The sequence below is a fragment of the Rissa tridactyla genome, chromosome 2 (assembly GCF_028500815.1).
Source record: "Rissa tridactyla isolate bRisTri1 chromosome 2, bRisTri1.patW.cur.20221130, whole genome shotgun sequence".
NCBI classification, from domain to species: Eukaryota; Metazoa; Chordata; class Aves; order Charadriiformes; family Laridae; genus Rissa; species Rissa tridactyla.
The window spans coordinates 45,422,475-45,447,980 of NC_071467.1; positions in this window are offsets into that span (position 1 = coordinate 45,422,475).

The window sequence follows — 25,506 nt, forward strand, 5'->3', positions numbered from 1 at the left end:
TATCGCTTGTTACTTGTGAGAAGAGACCAGTCCCCACCTCTGTACAACCTCCTTTCAGGTAGTTGTAGGGAGTGATAAGGTCTCCGTTGTAGGGAGTGATAAGGTCTCCCCTCAGCCTCCTTTTCTCCGGACAAAATGATCCCAGCTCCCTCAGCCGCTCCTCATAAGACTTGGTCTCCAGACCCCTCACCAGCTTCGTTGACCTTCTCTGGACCCACTCCAGCACCTCAGTGACTTTTTTGTGGTGAGGGGCCCAAAACTGGACACAGTACTCAAGGTGCAGCCTCACCAGTGCTGAGTTCAGGGGGACAATCACTTCCCTAGTCCTGCTGGCCACGTTGTTCCTGGTACAGGCCAGGATGCTGTTGGCCTTCTTGGCCACCTGGGCACACTGCTGGCTCATATTCAGCCAGCAGGTGACCAAAACCCCCAGGTCCTTTTCCACTGGGCAGATTTCCAGCCACTCTTCCCCAGGCGTCTATGGCACTGCATGGGGTTGTTGTGACCCAAGTGCAGGACCCAGCACTTGGCCTTGTGGAACCTCACACCATTGGCTTCAGGCCATCCATCCAGCCTGTCCAGATTCCTCTGTAGAGCTTTCCCACCCTCAATCAGATCAACACTCCCACCCAACTTGGTGTTGTCTGCAAACTTACTGAGGGTGCATTTGATCCCCGTGACCAGAACAGGTCCCAGTATTGAGCCCTGGGAAACACCACTTGTGACGTGCCATCAACTGGATTTAACTTCATTCATCGCAAGTTTTTTGGTCCAGCCAGTGTTTTACCCAGCAGAGTGCACCCATCCAAGCCATTAGCAGCCAGTTTCTCCAGGAGAATGATGTGTAAAACAGTGTCAAAAGCTTTACTAAAGTCTAAGTAGAATCATAGAATCATAGAATCATTTAGGTTGGAAAAGACCCTTGGGATCATCAAGTCCAACCATCATCTCCACTCTACAAGGTTCTCCCTTACATCATATCCCTTAACACCACATCTAAATGACTCTTAAACGCATTCAGGGATGGTGACTCCACCACCTCCCTGGGCAGCCTATTCCAGTGTCTGACCACTCTTTCTGTGAAGAATTTTTTCCTAATGTCCAGCCTAAACCTACCCTGCTGCAGCTTGAAGCCATTCCCTCTTGTTCTATCGCTAATTACCTGTGAGAAGAGACCAGCGCCAACCTCTCTACAATGGCCTTTCAAGTAGTTGTAGAGAGTGATGAGGTCTCCCCTCAGCCTCCTCTTCCTCAAACTAAACAGTCCCAGCTCCTTCAATTGCTCCTCATAAGATTTATTCTCCAGGCCTTTCACCAGCTTCGTTGCCCTCCTCTGCACTCACTCCAGCACCTCGATATCTCTCTCACCTCCCTACTTCTGCTGGTCACAATAGACAACATCCACAATTTTTCCCTCATCCACTAAGCGGGTCACCTTGTCATAGACGGAGATCAGGTTAGTCAAGCAGGACCTGCCTTTAATAAACCCATGCTGACTGGCTTGGTTGCCTGGTTGTCCTGTACGTGCCACATGGTAAATTAAGGTCACAAAGGAGATGTCTCCTTTGGTAGCAAGCAGCCAAACAAGGCGGAGAAAAACAACAGCAAAACCCAGTGTTTATTTGGAATCAGTTTTGGTTTCCTTTGATGTTAATTTCACTGTTGGAGTGCCTGATAGACTTGTTTCTGTAGTTTTTCTCACTACTCTGCAGGGGATGTGGAGAGGCACCTGTTGGTTAGTGATGTTCCCAGCATGTTAGGCACAATTCCCCATAACTCTTGATAATTCTATTAGATACAGGGCAGGTGAATGGCTTTTGCTATTTATCACTGTGGTGCGTTTGACATCAGCTGGATGCCAGGTGCCCACCAAGCCACTCTATCACTCCCCCTCCTCAGCAGGATGGGGGAGAGAAAATATAACGAAAGGCTTATGGGTCAAGATAAGGACAGGGAGATCACTAAGCAATTACCGTCATGGGCAAAACAGACTTGACTTGGGGAAATTAGTTTAATTTATTACCAATCAAATCAGAGTAGGGTAATGAGAAAATAAAACCAAATCTTAAAACACCTTCCCCCACCCTTCTTCTCAGGCTCAAATTCACTCCCAATTATCTCTACTTCCTCCCCCCAAGCAGCACAGGGGGACAGGGAATGGGGGTTGTGGTCAGTTCATCATACATTGTCTGTGCCACACCTTCCTCCTCACACTCTTCCCCTGCCCCAGCATGGAGTTCCCTCCCATAGGAGACAGTCCTCCACAAACTTCTCCAATGTAAGTCCTTCCCACGGCTGCAGTTCTTCAGGAACTGCCCAGCGTGGGTCCCCCGTGGGATCACAAGTCCTGACAGATAACCTGCTCAAGCGTGGACTCCTCTCTCCACAGGGCCACAGGTCCTGGAAGAGCCTGCTCCATTCCGGGCTCTCCACGGGGTCACAACCTCTTTTGGGAACATCCACCTGTTCCATTGTGGCGTTCTTCATGGGCTGCAGGTGGATATCTGCTCCACTGTTAACCTCCATAGGCTGCAGGGGCTGCAGGGGAATCTCTGCTCTGGTGTCTGGAGCACCTCCTCCTCCTCCTTCTTCACCAAGCCTGGTATCTGCACAGTTGTTGCTCTCAGACATTGCCACTCTTCTCTCCAACTGCAGTTGCTGTTGTGCAGCAACTTTTTCCCCTTCTTAAATATGTTATCACAGAGGCATTATTACCATCGCTGAGTGGCTGGGCCTTGGCCAGTGGTGGGTCTGTCTTGGAGACAGCTGGCATTGGCACTATTGGACACGGGGGAAGCTTCTAGCAGCTTCTCACAGAAGCCACCCCTATAAGGCCCCTGCTACCAAAACGTTGCTGCGCAAATCCAATACAGAATCACAGAATGACAGAACTGTAGGGATTGGAAGGGACCTTTGCAGATCACCTAGTCCAAACCCCTGCCAAAGCAGGTTCACCTAGAGCAGTTTGGACAGGAACGCATCCAGGTCGGTTTTGAATATCTCCAGAGAAGGAAACTCCACAACTTCTCTGGGCAGCCTGTTCCAGTGCTCTGCCACCCTCAAAGTAAAGAAGTTTTTCCTTATGTTCAGATGGAATTTCCTGTATTCCTGTTTGTACCCATTCCAACCATGAAGATTCTATGATTCTATGATTCATTGCCCCTTGTCCTGTCACTGGGCACCACTGAAAAGAGTCTGACTACATCCTCTTAACACCCACCCTTTAGATATTTATAGCATTGGTGAGATCCCCTCTCAGTGTTCTATTCTTCAGGCTAAACAGACCCAGGTTGCTCAGCCTTTCCTCATAAGAGAGGTGCTTCTGTCCTGTGATCATCTTCATGGTGTTACTTCATTACTAGTTCCCCTCAGAGCTGTTTTAGTAATTGAAGTCCCTTACCTGGTGGATTTTAGACCCTAACTGATCAGACTTCATCTTTCCTATAAAGAAAAAATGAATAGCTTTCTGTAACTGGTTGTCACTGCAGAAGTCTATGAGGTACGTATCTAATAGACAGAAAACCAGGAAAAAGTCTGGAAGTCTAGGAAGGGATTCTATTTCCAGCAATATATGTCAATATATAGTCATTTAAAAAGCAGGAGTGGGGGGACAGCAACTCCTGATATTTGAGTGCAAAAACATGAGAGTAAAATATCTGTGTTTCTACAGTTCTATTTCTTACATTACTACTATTCTCCAAATTGAAATGTACTCTTTTCAGCCTTCTCTAACCTGCAGTGTTCTCTCCCAAACCTGCTCCTTCATTCCAAGAGCTGGTGAAGAAGGAGCAGCAAAGGCCAAGAGAATGAAACCTTCAAAAATGGTAACTGGCAGAAACTTGCAGTTAACAAAAATAAAAGTCAATTTGAATTGTTGACTTTGTGTAAAATGTAAGTCAAATCTTTCTCAGCTGACATTTATAGAATTATGCATAACTAGAAGATTCGCTTGCACATTATACTTTTTTTTCATTGCTTTGTAAAATAACTAAAATTTTTGGACTTTGTTATTACGCATTTCCAAAGTACAGGACACACACTGCTAATGATGGAACAGCAAGGAGCAAACACATATTTTTTTTATTTTGCCTCATCTGTTTTCTTATGAATAAAACGCTTGGATATAACAACTCAAAAAATTTGAAGGATGATCTAATGCTAAATATTAAAATGAATTACTTTTTTTTAATGTGAAACAGAAGCTAAAACTGCCAAATTTCATATAAATTGTTTCCACTTATGTTGGCTTTTTCCTCCTTACTACCCTTCTTCCCTGGCTATGAACACCTCCTATTGATCCAAGCCTGGTGTTCAACTGTTATTTCTCAAATTACTTCTTTTTCCTACCCTTATCAAGATTTTTCCATGACATAACATTATTAAAACATTGAACACATTCTAAGGCTGGTGTAAGATTTAAGGAGAATTTTGGTGAAGCATAATGCACATTACGTTTAAATAAACTGTTTGAGGGATAAATTGTTAGAGTTTGTGTCATGCTGAAACACCACAATGAAAGTCTTTAAGATTAAATTCTGCTATTTTTTCCTAAATTCTATTGAAACTGGCAGGAGGTAGAAGCCTGGCAGTTTTATTTTTCTATTATCTTCCATGGCAGCAAGCCATCTGCAAAGGAAATGAAAAAGATTCAGCCAGGGCAGAACACACTGCTAGAGGATATCACCCCATGAAGACATAATACAGAATAATAGACGCAGATATTAAATAATTTATCAATGCTATCACATGTCAGGTGAATAGCAGCATCATGTGTAGCTCTCCCTGCCCTGGTTCCTTCCCTAACACCTTCCTGCTCCTTTTTGAGGATGGTAATCATAGAATAGTTTGAGCTGGAAGATACGTTTAAAGGTAATCGAATCCAATCCCCCTGCAATGATCAGGGCCATCTTCAACTAGATCAGGTTGCTCGGGGTCCCAATCCAAGCTGACCTTGAACGTTTCCAGGGATGGGGCATAAATAACAGTGATAATCAAGACTGTATTCTAGTTTCCAATTTTTAACTCTAAGAATGACATCATTCATAAAGCATAAAATATTAGTGACTCTGTGGCACAAGTATGCATTTTTCATTGCAGGGTATGCTCCCTTGAACTGACATTTAAAATTAACATATAAATTAATTTAGCTGTGGTTAAGTGAATGCAAATTGATATTTTGGCAACCATTCCGAGAACAATAAATATACCACTTTCTCTTAGCCAGGAAGATCTACTATATGGGAGCATCCCAATGAAAAATGTGAATCCAAGCTCCTGACGTTACTGACAAACTCATTTGTCAACCATCTGCAGGCTGATGAACTGAATTGTTTGCAGTAACTTACATAGCTGATGAGTTGGGCACCTGTTGCAGTGTGCCATTAAAAATGGGCATTCATTTTATATTCTCCTCTAGTTTTTCCTTTCTTCAGGGTGGGTAAAACATTATTGTTGTTCTCAAATCATAAGTCTGACTCTGCAGTCCTTCATATCAGTTGACCTGGCCGTAAATATGAATCAGGTCATACAGACTTGGCAGTGGAAAAAAGATACATATGAGGGCTGCTCATACCACTTTCTTTTGTGTTACTGGGTAGATGGCTGACCTGAGACATCCTACTCCAACTGGCCTGCTACTCAAGAATAAACCTTTACTAATTCTCCAACTGAATTACTGAAGAATTTGCAAAATAATATGAAAAAACTGTTACACTTTTCTCACAAAAAGATGTTCGCTTTGGATTCACAAGTTCTTGTGATTTCCAGAGCATATTGAGAAGAAAAAAAAAAAAAAAAAAGAAAAGACTCTGTGGACATATACCCTTTGTTCTGCTTACCTATCAATGTGATGTAATGTACTTGAGGTGTATGAGCTCATTATTTGTATCATACAAGTTAGACATCACTGACTTCATAGGACTTACAAACATTTTTAGAACTTGAGTATTTCAGAACATTTTATCCTATGAAGTTATAATTGGGTGTATGTGTACATACATGCAGTGGCTGAATGGAAAGTAGTGAAGAAAATTGATAATAACATGAAACCATACAGCTCTCGGTACAGGTCTTACTTCATAGGTACTTAAGGGACAATTCCTTTTTGTAGTGCTAAATGGGAATCACTTTTACATCAATACTTCCTATCAGATACTCCACAATTTTCACTGTTCCCTATGTAAGGAAGAGTTTTGCAATGTTAACACTTAAAATGTGTGAAACAACTTCTGTTATAGCAATGTACCAGGTTAAAGTATTTATTATTTGTTTACATTATGCTTTTTTTTTTTCCTTAAGATTTTTAATGCACTCATTACTGGAGAGTAGCCACCAAATTTTTTAGAGGAATAACTGTAAATCGTTTGAGAAGAGTTCACATTCATTACAAACCGAGTACATAGTGCTTATAATCCTGAATAACATAGAAATTAACAGCAGAGCCCTGCAAAGCTGTGTAAATTCTGTAGCTATTCAAATTCTAAATCCATGCTGAAAGGGAACTTCATTAAGACAGTTGCATCTTATTTCCAGCTGCAGCTCAGTCTTTAAATAACTGTACTAGAAAAAGAATTTAAAGATGCCAATTTATATAAGTTATTAACGTGAATAAAGGACAAGTGCTTTACCGTGCACTACCCCCCTCCGCCCCCGTAAGCCTGCCTCCAAGTTTTCTGATGATTCACAGCATACCCAGGCAACAAAGTAAATGACAGCTTTTGAATGTTTTTCCTGCTCTCTTTTCATCCACATTTATAAACTTTTTTAAAAAAATATATGTATTTTAATTTTTTTTTCCTCCCAGAAGGCTGGTTAGCAATTTTGGTAGCAGTTTTAAAAAACCTTCCAGTTCATCAGTTTGGATAAGAAAGACATCCACTCGGCCAATCTGTAACATGATCTAAAGCTACATTTGGTGTTCCGTGCTTTCCAGCTTTTTGACTTACCTCCTGTTGCAATTAAGAAATGCTTAGATTTGCCCATATCGATAACCTCTGACTTAGTCACCTACACATTTCTGTAGCTCCTTCTTGGTATGTCCATATTTCTGTTGCCACATATCCTGCAGACACGTCTCTAACTCCATTCCATGGAGTGTGTGAACTCATCGCCTATTGCATACATAAAACTTTTATATTTACTTTCACTCAGTTTTGTATGGTTTCTGATTAACTGTCAATTTAGTAACGCTCCCATTTAAACAGACCTTACATAATTTTATGCTCAAGTTTGGAATTTTATGCTCAAGCCTATAAACAAGGTAAGGAAGATAACGCTGGTGAACTCATTCCTTTTGATTACCTGCAGATCATATTCTTCAAGCTTCGGTTTGCAAGGAACAATTTCACCAGCTCTATCCTGTCTCTGGTATATTTATAACAAAAAGACCCTTAAATTCTAATAGTCACAGGGCTAAGTTCATTTTTCTCACAGCACATTTATTCCATTTTAAATTTAATTCAATTTCATTGTTCTGCAATTACATTTTACAGGGTCTTCCCCCCTAACAATTACTTTTCTGGATGATTCATGAGAGTTGAGTGGCTTATCCCTGAATCTCTGCCCCTGGCAGTATGCAGCATGTCAAGACATCAGATTCTAGTGAGAGTCAAAATGTATACCCAGAAAAAATTAACTCTTCTGAATATAGTTTCATCACTTACTTTCTCTATATCCTGGAAAGGCCTCAGTATCCAAGTAATTCTTCTTTTGAAATCCATGAATTTCAAAATCCATTTTTTGGAAAGATAAGTGATTACTTTATTGTGCCTGCTGTGTATCAACTGGCACTGATTTTCAAAAATAAGCCTACTTCATGGAAACATACTGATCTCTGAACCATGCTGAACTGTGCAGTCAACATGCCTGAGGGACAGGATGCCATCCAGAGGGACCTGGACAAGTTCAAGAAGTGAGCCCATGTGAACTTCATGAAGTTCAACAAGGCCAAGAGCAGGGTCCTGCACCTGTGGTGGGCAACCCCTGGTATCAATACAGGCTGGCTGAATGAAGGGATTGAGACCAGCCCTGCCAAGAAGGACCTGGGGGTACTGGTGGATGAAAAACTGGACACGAGCTGCTGATGTGTGCCTACAGCCCAGAAAGCCAACCATATCCTGGGCTGCATCAAAAGAAGTGTGGCCAGCAGGTTGAGGGAGGGGATTCTGCCTCTCTACTCTGCTCTCGTGAGACCCCACCTGGAGTAGTGTCCAGCTCTGGGGTCCCCAACATCAGAAGGACATGAACCTGTTGGAGCGAGTCCAGAGGAGGGCCACGAAGATGACCAGAGGGCTGGAGCACCTCTCCTATGAGGTCAGGCTGAGACAGTTGAGGTTGTTCAGCCTGGAGAAAAGGTGGCCCCAGAAAAACCTCATTGTGACCTTTCCAACTTAAATGGAGCCTATAACAAAGATGGGGACAGAATTTTTAGCAGGGCTTGTTGCAATATGACAAGGTGTAATGGTTTTAAACTAAAAGAGGGTAGATTCAGACTAGATATAAGGCAAAATAATGTCACAGTTTGCCCAGAGAGGTGGTAGATGCCGCATCCCTGGAAACATTCAAGGTCAGGTTGGACGGGGCTCTGAGCAACCTGATCTAGTTGAAGATGTTCCTGCTCATTGCAGGGGAGGTTGACTAGATATAGGTCTCTTCCAACCAAAACCATTCTATGATTCCATGCTGTGTTGCTGTAAATTGATCCTGAACACAGTATGCCATGTTTTGAGCTCTTCATCAAGTGTTTCTCAAAAGTTGTACAAGATCATCGTCCATTATATGACAACGAAACTTTTAATAATTTAGAAATTAAAAGAAGTTCAAGGCTGAAATTCATGTGGACATGCTATGAGAAAGAACCACCAGAATTAAAACAGAGGGAAACTATCAAACAACTATTCTTAAAATTCCACAAAATATCTAATGGTGGTTAATTTTTGCCTCCTACAAACAATCCACCAAACCTGTGCATTATTCTGCACTAATTCAAGGACATCTTTCTTCCCTCCTTCAGTTCAGTGCCCACAGCAGTGACCATTCCTCTAAACTCCCTTTGAAATGGGTTAACTCAAACTAACTGAATTGTTGCAGGAATATACAGGTAAACAGAACTTGTCTGTTCTTAATTGGCAGAAATTGGACATTTTTTACTGCTCAGATTGACCGAAACTCTTTTATTCACCTTTTTGATAGACACTTTATTGAGTAATGATTCAAGGGGGAAGGGTCTGCTTTTTTTTGTGTCAGCAGACTCTCAGATTGCTCATGCATCTTGCTGAACATCATCTTGCTGGTGGGAAAGTTCATTCCTGATAGGGAGGTCTTAATAAAAATGATGGCAAGTAAGCTGAAGGGAAGAAAAATGAAAAAAAAGGGAGGAGGAGAGAGAGAAAAGAGGAGAGTGATATTTCCAATTTAATCACACTGTAATAGATAAATGCATGGGTTTTATTTAATGTATTTACTCTTGTATTTCATAATTAGTTTTCATGATATTGACAATTGTGTATGAAATGAATAAATACTCATTTGCATTTTACTTTACCTGACATAAATTAATAGGGATTTTGAGGTAACTGGATAATATCAAGGCACTTTTCCTCCAATTGCCTAGTAAACAAAAATACTGGATTACTGGGGAATCTTTGTCTCACCCAAGCCCACTCTTCAAAACAGTCAAATAGCATGTAGAATGTTTGCCAACTGTCTACCTAAAAAGATGTTGCACCCTAGAGAATTGATATCACAAAATCAAAAGAGAAAAAAGTGTTTTTCAGGGACTGTGGTAAGTGCAGCAATTCTTTGGGAACGTGTGGATGTCTCCCAAGTCACTTGGGCCCAGAGATGCAGAAGTATAAGGAACGTACATGCCAAGCTCTTTTGCTGCAGCTATATTTGGGTAACCAGAAGGTTACCCACAGCAGAAGGACACAGTGACAGAACAGCTGAGCACGGAGTCGGAGAGCTGGAGAGGTGCCTGGCCATGCAATGCAACAGTCCATTCCCTTTCAGGGAACATCAGGAGAAGAGGAGCAAATTCTGGACTCTGAAAGGCCTCTGGATGTGGGGTGCTGCCATATGTTTAGGCATCCATTTCTTCTGAGACAAAGATCATGGCAGGCACTTTTACACTTGCGGGAAGAAGAGGGGTGCTAAGAAACACATTGTTTTCTCGTTGGCATGGGAGAGACTCCCTCTTATGGATCTGGAGCAGATGAATAAAAGAGGACTGGCCTTTAGTGTGGACTTCTTCTCTACAGATATTACTGCTTGCATTGGTTATCACACCCTGTAGAACAGGCTCCCAAAAGTCAACAAGAACTACAAGGACCAGTTGTAGCTGATGTGCACTCTGGTCATGTTCTCAGAAGCTCTTTGTGGCTTTTCTCCATGCATAGAAAGGCTGAATGCGGAGTTTTGTTACGTGTTCTGGAATGTGGGATGGATGTGTTTTGGCACAACTTTGGCCTGGAACATGCCAACATCTGGGATGAATTCTCAATGTGTGGGATGCTCCCCTTATGGTGTAGGAGGGCCATAGTAGCCCTATTGCTGAAGACCTAAGGCACAAATTCCCAATTTCTCTCAACACGAGCCTGTAGTGAAGGCCATCTGCTGTGACTCGTGGTGTCCGTACAAGAGGATGTGATTCAACCAGATCAGGCCTATGTGGTCCCATGAGAGAGCATCTTCGATAACTCCTGTCTGGTCCTTCACCTGGTCTGTCATTTGCCTCAACAAAGACAAAGCATTTGACAGTATCAGAGCTGTCCTATAGGGAGGGATCCCTATACATTAGTATCAGGCCCTGCTTTGTAGGGGTCTCTTGAGGCACTATAAACTGTTGCAGAAGGCTTGGTAAAGTTCTGCAGGATCTTGAACAAGACTCTTGGCTTTCATCAGGGAGAGTGTCAAGGCTTCCTCTTGACCTGCTGTCTTCATCTTCTCTAGTGGGAGAAGGTTGATCCTTACAAAGCTGGATAAAAACCCAGATGACTTGATGGTTGTGAAAGTTTGTGAAGTCACCAACTTGATGGTCTCCTTCACTGGGCAAGTGCGTCAAGATATCTGGCCTGGTAGCTGGGGACAAGTGATCTCCTTCCCATATGCTCAACATCTAGAAAGGCACAGACACACTGCTATTCTTGGGCATCTACAGCTCTGCAACCAACCCCTCCCAAGCTCCTAACTGGGGCAAAGTGGAGGTGACGGTGTCAGAGCTGGTGTGAATGTGGGCAAGTCTGCTGTGGGTCCTTGCCTTGAGGGAAGATGAGCTGATTGCCATCCTGCCAGTCCTGCCCATTTTCTAGTACTGCTTCAACAGCCTCTGCCTTTTCCCCATGACCTGGACCTGGATTTTTTTCAGGTCAGGGAAGCACTGGCTCCCTTCCTGGCAGCTGTATCCATGTACCATGTATCCAGAACAAGTTAGCAAGGCAGGATTTCCCTTCACAGAGGCCATGCTGATTCTTTCTTTAGAGGCTGTGTTTATCCATGTGCTCGGTATTCTCATCCTTTAATATAGACTCCTCCATTTTACCACAGATGAAAGACAGACTCAGTGGTCTGCAGTTCCAGCATCTTCTCTGGAGCTGTGTTTGCGGATGGGACTTATAGTGGCAATCTTCCAGTTTCCTGGCTCAGTGGCTGCTTGTAATGATAGGGTACACATTTTGGCCAGCAGCTTTGCAATTTCACATTTGAGTTCCTTCACAGCTCTTGGGTGAATGGCTGCTGATCCCGGTGACTTATTGACATCTAATTTATTCTATGCAGTCTAATACTTCCTGCATATTTAGCTCAAATTGATATAGCTCCTCTGACTGATCTGCTGCAAAAAATGCACTGGATATTGGAAACTCCCCAAGATCTTTAACGGTAAAAAAATTTATACAGAAAATAAATCTGATATTCTCTGCTGTGGCCTTATCCTCAAATGCCACTTTAACACCTTTGTCATCAGGTGGTCCAGCTCTTTCATGAACTGGCTTCCAGCTTCTGAGGTGTTTAAAGGCCTTTTCATTATCAGTCTGAGTATCTTTTACAAATCCATGTATGTTTCCCATAATTTCCTGTGTACATATGATATGCCATGATTTTACTGCTCTCCTCATTTGGACAACCTTTCTATTTTTTAAAGTCAATCCTTTCTGTACAGTATCCTCCTTAAGTTTTCTATTTAGCTATACAGGGTTTTTACCGGGTCATGATTTTCCTTTTCTAGGCAGTTTACCTGCGTTTCTAATACAGCATTTTCAAACATCCTCAATGCTGCTTGCAGGCTTCTTGCTTTTTGGAGTATTCGCTTTAGGGGTATTTTTGCTAATTGCCTCATTTTTATGTAATTCCCCTTCCTGAAATTGAATCTCTGTATGCGGGTTTTATTTGGCTTGCTCTCTCCCAATGCAATATTAAGCCTAATTTTATTCTGATTGCTGTTACAGAGTGCTCTTCAACTAATACCATTTGAATTAGGACCTGTGCATTACTGAGGACCAAAGCCCAAATGGCAGCCTTTCATGAGAGTGCTAAGATTAGTTATTCTAGGAAGCAGTCATTTATTGCATACAACAGTCTTATCTCTACCTCTTGTCCTAAGGCAGCAATGATACAGTATGGATATGGATAGGGATAGGGATTTGGATATGTATAGTGCAAATGTAACGTTGCAACCTGTCTTAAATTTGCAACCTTACTTAAGCCCTATCATCCTCCAGACCTAAGAGCCCAGAGTATCATCCTAGTACTATTTGGTTGTTATCATTAGAGTATGGGATTTCCAACAAGAATCCCATAATGCTTCTCATTCCCCACAATATTTTTATGCTGTTAAATTTTACATTTTCCTTCACATACAATGCCCTCACCTGTACATGTCATTCCATCATCCTTCAAAGCTGGTAGCCTGGCAACACTGTATCCCACTAATTATCCTTTCACCAGGTCTCTGAGATGCCTTTTGTATCAGAGTTACTGTTTATTGGCAAAATTCTAGTTTCCACATCTTATTTTTTAGGCTCCTAGAATTGGTGTAGAAGCCAGCGTTTGTTAGTTTTGCCCTTGGTTTAGCTTTGCCATGCTAGTTAGCTGCCATTTTAGGCAAACTGACTTGCCTTCCTTATTTCTGCTTATTTCCCTTCTGGCCTTTTCAGAGGTGCGCTGAATATCATCCAGGTTACCCTGCCAAGTTGAATCAATCTGAACGAGGTGTTTCTCCATGCTTGTCAACATTTTCCCAGTTCCTAGCTTAAATAATCCTGTGTGACCTTCTAAATTTTCAGAGCCAGCAGTCTGTCTCCACCTTGATTAACGTAAAGCCTGTCCTTCCTTTATGGGCTCCTTTTGTCTCAAAAGGCTTCCCAGTTTCGCGTTTACTGAAATACCTGCCCTCACTACAACATGGTCTCATCTGTGCAGTGCAACTCTGGATCCTTGCCGGCCTCTCATGCCTCATGCCCTGGAACTGGCAGCATTTAGGAGAATGCTGCCATAAGAATCCTAACTTTGGTCTTCTATTGGCCAGCCCAAAACAGCCATCTAGAACATCACTCATATAGTGCCCCAGACTGGTACCAGCTCAGACCATGACTCCTGGATCCTCCCATGCACCCTCACATTTCTCACTATCACCTGCTTCTTCTGATAGCCTGCTCCTGAGTACCCTTCGTGAAAGAGCTATCTCACTGGCGAGAGGATCATCTCAGACATTGTCTTTCATTTTCATCTTGGCACCCTCTCTCTACAAGACTTCTCTTTAGAAACACAAAGCTGTCGCAGCAGATGGGCACCCACTCTGAAGCACCCCGATAAGTAGGTGTCATCTATGTACCTCTCCTGTTCTTTTAGCTGTCAGTTTTTTGCAATTCTCAAAAGAGCAGAACCAATCTCCCCAAACCAAGAGCTCCTTGCACAGCATGCACACATATAGAGCCAGTCCCACAGTGAGTTAATTCTCCCTTTATCCTAGTCTATCATTATAAAGCTAACTAGCAACAAATGAGATATACCCAAGAATGTGGGGGGTGGAAAAGGGTGTATTAAGAGTCATTTCATAAGTATGAAATGAGCACCAGCAATCCATGCTAGCGATGTGGCAGCCAGTAATTTCAATTACTATTGTATCATAGACTAACTGAACCTGTGGATAAACTGGGAAATTAATTCTAGGAAAATATATGTAAGAAAAGAAATGTAAGCAAGAGACAAAAAAATTTAACAAAGACTGAATTGAAATACTTGTTCACATCACTAGATATAGGTATTTATACTAAAAATTACAGGGTTCCAAGCAGATTGATTTTATGCAAAATACAAAATACTGGTGCTCAAAAGTACAAGCTGTTCTGAATTCATATTGTGTTCAAAGAACGCAATAAGTGGACAGCTATGGACAGTGAAATCTGTTTAATCCATGTGCCAAGGGAGGAATAATCTTGACCTTTTTTTTTCTCCATGATATACATGATATACTAACAGAATGAACTGACAAAATTAATTACGGTATTTCATTTATAGTACTTAGGTACCATACCTAATATACTATACCTACTACCCTACAGAAGGACAGTGGTTTGATTGCTAGAAGTTTAATCATTAATACAGGGATATGAGTAGAATTGGGTAGGAGAGTTATACAGTATGGCAAAAGATATTTCAAAAAAATCCTGACTTGAATTAGATCAAAAGTAAAACCTAAAAGTCCACCCTATTTTTAATTCATATGAACTTTCAAATCTCATTAGATGCAAATATTTCATTTTTATCATTCTAATAAACATTATTTAGCTTTTAACCATTTTAACTATGACTTAAATATTAAAAGGAAGTTAAATTAGGAGAAAGTGTTTTGTAGATGTCAACATCATTCAGATAATTTGAAATGTATTTCCACCCCTTTTGAGATACAGCTTTATTTAAGCCATCTTTTACCAAAATAGGGATTCCAGCAGGAATTTAATTTAAAACTTTTCATGCATATCTAGACAGCAGACTAGCTGTTTGACTTAGTAGTTAAATAAAGCATAGGAGTCAAGTAGTTTCGTAATCTCAGTTCTATTCCTGGCATGCCAAATTTAATTATTTATCTCATGTAGACAAGACACATGTTTCATATGTTGACTGTTGAATGGAAACAATTAAGGCCAAATTCTCTTATGAACTCAGTACTCACAAACTTGAAGAATTATTCTCTGTTGAACAGTGTTTTGAAAATAGAAGCTCTCCCAAATTTCTTCTTCAAGGTTTAGTCATCAATACATTGTAATTCTTTGTTGAATCAATTACTGCCCACTGGACCCTTCAGGATCTTCTGATGAAAGGTGTTTTCATAGCAAAAAATATCTGCATTTTGTTATACAGGAAAAACATCTAAGTCCAAAGGGTGATCGTAATTATCATGCAAACCTACAATGGGAAAAATGAAGCTGACTCCACCAGCCCAAATTGCAGGGATACGAAGGTGAATCTACTCCTCAAGAAGGGACTTTTATGGTTGTGTGTACAAGGGAGAAAAGACAGGAGCAATAATGTATTAATAATGTTATTTTAGTGCATTAGAATTCATTCTGACTCCACAAAGAAAAATAAGATCAAAGGTTCACAAAAGGCTTTGTCTTTTCTAAAGAGAAAGTGCTTTTAGGTGATAAAGCCAATGCTAAAGCCTCTCAATGGGATTTTCCTAACGTTAGAGCCAGCAGGCAAGAAAGAGGCTGTACAAAAAAAGCATCTGTTCCTTCTGGGAGTAAGATCATGATAGTTCACTGCCTTCTTAAATTGCCTTCAGAGAGTTTGTCCCATCCCTAGCAGTGTTCTGCAATTTCCCACCACAGCAAAACCTGATGTGGGAGAGCTTGATATTACAGTCTGTTTCTCACTAGGTAGATAAGACCTCAACCAGCATAAATAATGCCCATGACTACCCCGCAGTGACTATTTATTTGATAGTACAGTATCAAATGCTTTAAAAAAAAAATCTAAAGCTGTTGCACTACATTTCTCACATTTATCAAATTCAACAAAAGTTTTGTTAGTCAGATTGATCTATGCTGCCTGAAGAAGTCAGCCCAAGCCTTAAGGAAAACTGATTTGTAAGAAAATATCACTTGTAAAAATGTAGCATTCAAGTTGTGTGCTCATATGCTGTTCAAAATAAGATAGGTAGGAGTGATATGAGTGTTTCTGTGGGTTCAGTTACAGCTTCACATTTCAAAGCTAAATTTTATGTTCACATTGCCATAATCAAAAGTATATTAAGAAAAAAATAACTATAAGTTTCTCAGCAGAAGAGTTCAGCTATTGTAGGAATTCTGCTTCCATACTGTGTAGGCTATGGGTCACTACTATCTCTTCAGGTTCTGTTATTTTTATTTTTTTTTAGCCCTAAGACTAACAGCTTTTTGCATGAGTTTTCATCTAGAAACAATATGCAGTTGTCTGTGGAGTAACAGTCTCTGAATTCAGTATGTGAGGAAGGGGTTCAAGAACCTGTATTTTGTGCCTGCAGCATTCTGAACAAATAGGTATGTGAAATTTGCACCTGAAGTTGTATAAGTGGTGTTCATCACAGAATCATTAGAAAGGAGTCAATAGTAAACTTCTATGTATATGAATACTCTTCTGGTAGCTAGAAAAACATCTTATGAGTACCCCTGTGCCCTGTACAGCACCTGTGTATGAGCAAGATGGTCAGTCTACCTGGCCACAGGCATCCTTTTCTATGAGGTCTGAAAACCAAAACCAAACCAAAATTTTCTATGTAAGAAAGCTGTGAAAACAGTTAAGCCTCTCAGGCGTGCAAAACTCAGCTTTGTGATACTGTTCATTTATTTATAATGCATTATTACCTGTGCATAAAAGCACCTTTTACTATGCCTCTGCAAGAGTTGTTATTTTTTATAACATTAAAGAAAAAAAATCAACAAAAGGGTTGTCACTGTTTAGGGATGTATATCTCTATCAACAGATTGATGTTTTTGAATTTCGAAACCTGGAATTATGTTGTATAGCAAGAGGGGCTCCTGCAGCACAGGTTAGGATGCCTCCATATGTGGGGAGAACCTCAGCTTCCACTAAACCCTGCACACCTTAATGGAGCTAAGGGCTCCGGCCCCATGTCTTCCTTCTCCTTTTGTCATTGTATAAGTAAGAGTGGAATTTACTTTGCCTAACTTTAGACATCTAAGCAGTAGGCATCCCGTCTAAATCATTCATCTAGTCTTCTCAAACAGATCAGAGGGACTGCCCTCTGGAAGAGCATACATTTTTCCTTTGACCAAATAAGTAACCAAGACAACTAACTAGCGCAGTCTAGGTAGATACAGTTTAGGCAGCTAAATTTGAGAGAGTTTTTGCCCAGAGAGTTGTCACATCTATTTGTAATGCAGTTTCCTTTAGCTGGAAAACAGCCATTCCACAGTAGAAAAAATAAAAAATGTCACTAAATACCACACAGAACTGATTCAGATTGTTTCAACTGGACTGTCTCAAAACACTTAAACACTTTTCACTTCCTGGACTCCGTGAGGGCCACTTCCATGACCTGTATCAGCATCCTAATCCATTTCAGAAGGCTTGCTTTATACTGAAGAAAATATTTATTCCCTTTGCATTTGACCTAATCAAATCTTCTGTTTTCAAAATAAGCCATCTGCATCTCTTTTAAGTATGAAAAATTCCAGGCCCACAAGATAATTTTCAGAAGACCATGGACAATTGTAAAAAAGAGGGCTAAAGAGAAAAACAAAACAAAACAACAAAGTATTGAGCAAAGCTACATGTCCGTCTATCTCCTTGGAATGCCTGGACTTAAATTGCTGTGGACACATAAGAGACACGCTATGCAATATAATACTTGCAGGGTCAAAATTCTTCAGATTATCCATTCCCATCTCACAGAGTATTCTAGACAAGTCAAGTGTTAAAATTTGTTTTAAAAATTTAAAATTAGAAAACCACTGAAAAACTTCCCTCCTTCACCTCCGTCAATGTCAAATGATTTTCTGCCTTGCTGTTTATTTGTCAACATATGCTACCACAGAATAATTGAATTAGAAGGAGGTGATGTCCTCAGATTGTCTGCCAATGAATCTGAGGAAATCATCTTCCAGTTCACTTCTTGGCTGCTTTTTTCAGCCAGGTTCTGATTTCATTGCCCTTCTGTAGTAGTTCCTAGAGAATTTGATCATTATGAGAGTTTCCTTTCACTGACAATTTGATTGAGTTACAATTGAGCTACAGTAGCCATTAAAAGTCCTTGCTCTTCTCACTAGGAGAAGCTGGGAACTGTTTGTTTAATGACATATGCAATGTTTTGTGTATGGTAAGATTCAAAGTCCTTTACATCCAAGTCAAAAGATTTCAGCAGGGTTACAACGTAATTAAACACAAAAGCAAATTCAACAGTGTAAGACACAGTCAAACAAAGCCTTTTCTGACCCATCATGGGTCTTGCTTGCCTTACCACACCAGGGACATTTAAAAAGTACAATTCTTTTCACTAAAGTCACAGAAATTGTGTTGGGAGGGTTAAAGTAGCTTAAGTTTTGAATCATGAGTAGGCGACCACAAGACCAAACAGCTGGGAAACCAAACAGCTCATGTTGTGCAGTTACCCTGGGACTTCTGCACTATAGGAGATGCTGATCCATGCCAGCGTCACACATGCTACAGAAACGTGGAGCACGTTTCTCTGACCAGCTCACATAGGAACTGACACACTGCAAGTTCTGGGACATGATTAAGTTAATAATCTTGCTGAGAATTTTGTTTTACAACAAAAGAAGGACTGTGGTTAAAGCAGATCTGTCGGGAGGACAAGTAGCATTTGTTTTATGTCTGCAGGACATTTTGAATGCTTGAAAAAGGCATTTGTAAGGCCTTCATGCCCACTTTGTTGGCAAAGAGACGAGAATCCAGTCTAACACCCAGGTCAGGCTGCAGAATGCAGCTTAAATTTCACTGATAAGCTTGTAGCAGCAGGATCTGTATCCCTGAGGATGTTTCTGTTTTTTTCTTACAGCTTTATGACTCATCACCTTCCTTCATCCATTCCCTTCCTGAAAAGGTTTGCAGCTGCAGGGCAATGACTACAACTGACCTTGGCTTACCCTCTCTCTGGACCACTGTCTTCCTGCTCCTATCATTACTTGTATTTCATTTCATAGTCCAATCAGAACTGTATTATATATAGCTATATTCACAAAACTAAAACATTAGTGTCAATGTATCAGCGATAATTTAAGACCAAAAGGAGAGTTATACAACTTTGCATCAGCCAGTCAATTCGCAAAACAGTTCACATGGCAAATGATTTAACAGTTCCTCCGTTCAGAGCTTTGATGCACTTAAGATCACGTACTGTCAGGCAGTAGGCATCTAACCTAAGTGTTGTGTGTTTCTCTTTGAAGTACTTCACAGTTGTATTTTTTAGCTGTTACCAAGTCAGTACCACTGACAGCTTTAATGAATCATCTTTGGAGAAATACCTTGTTTGCCCACTCTGTCTACAGTGTATTAGCACTTTTTATATCATATACTTGCCAGATGATTGTTTACAAGTAAAATTCTTTTTTTTTTTCACTATTCCAACCTATATTATTCATCTCTGTTTACCAAATCAAGAGGACAAACAGCTGCTGCTACTGCATGGAAACATGCACCTCACTGAAGGACCTTTAAATTCTTAACAAAGGTTTGTGCTTAATAAGATATTAAGTATTTACTGTTAATCACACAACAATATAAAAGCAAAATATTACAGGCTTGCTATTAATTCATACAAATGTCCCCTTTGTATATGCAGTCCCCTAAGAACCTAGTTCTGCATACATTGATAATGGTAAATACGTTATAATCTCACATTTACTGCCTGCAAGATTCAGCTGTGACAGTATGCCTTTGCTGAAGAGTTAACTTGTAGCCAGCTGCAAAAAAGAACTTCTGACCTGAACTCAGAGGTCTTTATGTTTGTATTAGCTAACCCAGTAAGAGTTACAGCCCAGCCTCCTTTTTAATGGGGTCTTAACCTTCCTTTTACAGTGGGGATGCCACCTAGTTAATTTATAGCTTGAAAATCCTTTGGGGCTGTGTTTATATGGCCATCTGCATATTCCCTTTTGCTGCACTGGGTGCCACAAATTACCCTATACACTACATTATCTTAAGGGCAACCAAAACAATGAGAAATCACTGGATTTCCGGCACATTCACAGCACTGACTTGAATGCTGCAGTCATGCAAGTTTGAATGTGACAAGTGGTAATGACGATTTCAGCCTACTTAGGGCACCTCCCTTCATGCCTAAAGGATTCTCCATTGCTCTATCACAGTCAGGAGTCAGCACCAGAGAACCGGTGCTGGGGCCGGTTCTCTTTAATATCTTTATCAATGATCTGGATGAAGGGATCGAATGCACCCTCAGTAAGTTCGCAGATGACACTAAACTGGGCGGGCGTGTTGATCTGCTTGAGGGTAGGTTGGCTCTGCAGAGGGATCTGGACAGGCTGGACCAATGGGCTGAGACCAATGGTATGAGGTTCAACAAGGCCAAGTGCCGGGTCCTGCACTTGGGTCACAACAACCCCATGCAGCGCTACAGGATTGGGGCAGAGTGGCTCGAAAGCAGCCCGGCAGAAAAGGACCTGGGGGTGTTGGTTGACAGCCGGCTGAATATGAGCCAGCAGTGTGCCCAGGTGGCCAAGAAGGCCAACAGCATCCTACCCTGTATCAGGAATAGTGTGGTGAGCCGGACTAGGGAAGTGATCATCCCCCTGTACTCGGCACTGGTGAGGCCCCACCTCGAGTACTGCGTTCAGTTTTGGGCCCCTCACTACAAGAGGGACAGTGAGGTGTTGGAGCGTGTCCAGAGAAGGGCTACAAAGCTGGTGAGGGGTCTGGAGGACAAACCTTATGAAGAACGACTGAGGGAGCTGGGCATGTTTAGCCTGGAGAAGAGGAGGCTGAGGGGAGACCTCATCACCCTCTACAACTACCTGAAAGGAGGTTGTAGAGAGACGGGGGCTGACCTCTTCTCCCTGGTGACAAGTGATAGGACGAGAGGAAACGGGTTCAAGTTATGTCAGGGGAGGTTTAGATTGGATATTAGGAAACATTTTTTCACTGAAAAGGTTATTAAACATTTGAATAGGCTGCCCAGGGAGGTGGTGGATTCACCATCCCTGGAGGTGTTTAAAAAAAGGGTAGATGGGGCACTTAGGGACATGGTTTAGAAGTGGCTTTTGTCAGGGTAGGTTAAGGGTTGGACTTGATGATCTTAAAGGTCCCTTCCAACCTCAGCAATTCTATGATTCTATGATTCTGTGATTAAGAGCTGCAACACAAATTTGACAACTCGTCCTTTTTAATTTTTTTTAATTAATTACATTGTCACTGGGAATCCAGTCTACTGTTAGATGCTGTTGGTGGATGAAGAATCTCCTAAGTACCCCAGGATGGCCCAAGAAGAAAATAAGCCCAACAGATAAAGAGTCCCATGAATAATAATGCGTGATGGCAAGTTAATGATCATACAAATGTTTTAAAAGTATTCTTCGAAAAATTAAAAAAACCCTCTAATCTACTCTTCAAAAGTACTAACCCACTGCAAATTTTGTAAAGTGGGACTGAGGCAGAAAGAAAACCCAACAAAACAACAACAACAAAAAACACAAACAAAAAACCCCCAAAACAAACAAAAAAAAAACAAAGAAAGAAGAAGAGGAATCCAGCTGGGAATTTCACCTCCCAAGAGGTAGCCATGATTAATAACAATACTTGCAATTGGTTTTATGCACACATAGTGTGTTTAATCTGCTCAGTTGGATTAACTTGGCAACATGCTGTTTATGGCCATTTATGTTGGCTAGAATTTTGGTACTACTTCAGGTTTAGATTATGTGTGCAGTATCCTGCGAAGATCAAACCTGCTGGTCTTCACCTTGAACAACTTTGTTCAGATAAACCATAACTTCCTGGATAGACATATCTCAAAGAAGCCGTGTTGTAACATGGATATCTGATCAAAGATGCCTTCACTATAACAAGACACAAGAATGAGGGGAAAAAATCTTACCATGTGTATTCTCTATTTTCTAAAATATTTTTTTTTCTTCCACCTGTCATTATCGTCCCCATTTCATGATTTAACTTCAGAAAACCTCACTGCATCCAGACAGTGGGGGAACTAAGAAATTGGGGGACCTCACTAGCAGTGCTGATAAGTATGTATGAGATCTGTTCTACTTATCTACTGTTTAATTTAAATTGATGGTTGATTCTTCTTTTTTTTTTTTTTAAATCTTCCTACAGTATTTTGATATAACATTTAAATGAATAAGGAGAAGATTTGAATATATAGGTTATGCAAAAAGAATTCTAGAAGCAGAAATGAAATGTCTTTGTCCCATTTCCTTTTCCATATTTGACAGAATTCTTCGAGTTACTTCTGCTTAATTTCAGAAGGAAACTAGTAAAAGTTCTTAACTGATATATAAGATCATTATTTGTTAAAAGATGTATATTTATAAAAGGTCTACTTAGAATTTTGCTAAGTTTCTGTTGAAAAGCTTTTGAGGTTGTAATGTGATCATGTTCATACAGCAAAGTAGCACTGCTCTCTGCTGGTTGTTATAAAATGAAATTGCTACTTGGCAGTTGCAGAAAAGTTCCTCAATGTATTTGCTTGATTCATCTTTAAATTATGCTTTTATTTGGATTAAGATAGATAAAGAAATGTTTATTTAGTTATAAAGCTAAAACATATGCGCTTGCCCCTCTGATAAATGGTCAATTCTCAGATAAGGCATTCTCAGCAAAGCATCACATTTGCAGAATTTTACATTTGAAGATCCCTCAGCCTTTGACCTTTCTGACATAACCTGTATGTGTATTCTCATGTCTAGTAACTTTTCTGATTCTTCTGCTTCTTTCCTTAACTTGGCCTTCCTTTTTTTTTAGAAATTAATTCTTTGCTCATAATGCAACCTTCTTTTAATTAGGGAAAGTGGGATGCCATGAGCCCAGCTGAACAGTTCTAATTGGCAGGGTTTCCACAGAAAGAAATTTCCCAAAACTTTTCTCCTTGGGCAAGGTAAAGCCAGAGCCTTTGCTCCCCTTGCTGTGAGTAATATACAACAGGCTCCAACTTTCCAATTACAGAATGTCCTGACAAACGAGGAGACTTCCTCCATGTTCACACGATAACAGGAGATGATGGTCTGAGTCAGTCATCTGCCTCTGCTTTCCTTGCCTCATTCAGAGGACATTCAGAGTGCCCTGAAGTCAATAACCATTGCAACAACATCATCGCTGGGTATTTGAGGGTCATGAGTTAGGCTCCTGAGACCTGTGACTTTAAGAAGTAACAGCTTTTAGAAGGGAAAATTTCTGGTTTTTCAGATTTCTGATTACATATTTCTAGGTTCTACAACCACAAAGACTAGTAACATATTTGTACAATGATTTGCTTCTCTGTCATTGATTTTTTCTTTCTGGAAATATATCTGATCTTATTTTATTCCAATATGCGCGATACTATGAATTATTGGAGTTGGTCAAGGTTGGACACTTTCCCAGTCTAAATTAAGAGGACTTTGAAACTTGACAAAAACTGTGCCATGTGAAAAGAGTGGGAGTTACTCTACCCTAGCAAGCAAAACCGAGAAGCCTGAACCGCAGCCCATTTGTTAGTAGCTCTAAACTTAGGCTGGGAGTAGATTCCCCTTGCGCTGTCAGATGCATTGAGGCTGTGTTAACTTCCCAGGTCCAAGCTTTGCAAAGAAAATCTGGAATCACCTTGAGCAGGAGAATGCAATGCTTTTATATGAACACAGCACTATTTGCCACAGAACTAAAATAAAAATGTTATTTATTCACTGTAAAGAAAGGAAAATATGATTTTAACGTGTTATGAAAAGGCAAAAGAATCCAGAAACTAACAGCCCTTTCAATACCTCAATATTTCAACATCTCTAAACCAAATGGAGAAAAATTAATCGGTATGCACTAAATTATGTATGGAGGTTTTCAAAGGCACAAAAGACAGTCAGATATCTAATTCCACTTATGCCTTTATAAGTAATTATCATCAATACTGAAAGTAAAGCTGTGATATGTGATGAACATAATCCCAAGTCTTTCTGTCCTTTTAAGCAAGTAAAACATTGTCACCTTCCATGAAGAAGAATTCTCTGAGAAAGAAAAGTAAACAAGCAAGCAAAGAACCTAACAACCCCAATCCCCTCATTGTCCCCTGGATATGCATGCATTGACTTTTTAAAAATCCTTTCTCAAATCTTGTTTTCCCCAAAATTGCAAACACAGCAACTGACAACAGCTTTGAAACAAGAATGTTGTGACTCTTGCTACTCCTTAAACCAAACCTGAAAGTTCACTGCCCCTGCCAGGTAAACAATCAGTTTTGTTTGTTCGACTTTACCTTCTGTTCCTTGGCTAAATTTTGGTAGCAGGCTCTTCAGGGCAGAAACTGATCCTAGTACATACTTACATAATACCTAGAATGACATGTCCCATTCTTAGATTTAGGTTGCCAAGTGCCATTAGACTATTTAAAAAATTTAAAGCATTTAACTAGTCTCTGTCAAACCAGGAAATTATTTCATAGAATCACAGAATGGCTTAGGTTGGAAGAGACCTTAACGACCATTTAGTTCCAACCCCCCTGCCATGGGCAGGGACACCTCCCACTAGAACAGGTTGCTGAAAGCCGCATCCAACATGGCCTTGAACACTTCCAGGGACGGGGCATCTGCAACCTCCCTGGCCAACCTGTTCCAATCTACCCACTTCCAGTTTGAAGCCATTACCCCTCATCCTATCACTACGTGCCCTTGTAAAAGGTCCCTCTCCAACTTTCTTGTAGGCTCACTTTGGATACTGGAACACTTCTATAAGGTCTCTCCAGAACTTTCTCTTCTCCAAGCTGAACAACCCCATGCCTCTCAACCTGTCTTCATAGGAGAGGTGCTCCAGACCTCTCGTCATTTTTGTGGCTCTTCTCTGGACCTTCTTATGTTGAGGGCTCCAGAGCTGGACACGATATTCCAAGTGGGGTCTCATGAGAAAAGAGTAGAGGGGCAGAATCACCTCCCTCGACCTGCTGGCCATGCTTCTTTTGAGGCAGCTCAGGATGCAGTTGGCTTTCTGGGCTGCAAGTGCACATTGCCAACTCATGTTGAACTTATCAACCACCAACACTCCCAAGTCCTTCTCCTCAGGGCTGCTCCCAAGCCACTCTCTGTCCAGACTGTATTTGTGCTTGGGTTTGCCCCAGCCCACATGTAGGACCTTGCACTTGGCCTTGTTTGCCCAGGCCCACCTCTCAAGCCTGTCAAGGTCCCTCTGGATGGCATCCCTTCCCTCCAGTGTGTTGACCATGCCACACAGCTTAGTGTCAGCAAACTTGCTGAGGGTGCACTCATTCCCAACATCCATGTTGCCAACAAAGATGTTAAATAGCACAGGTCCCAATACTGACCCCTGAGGAACACCACTCCT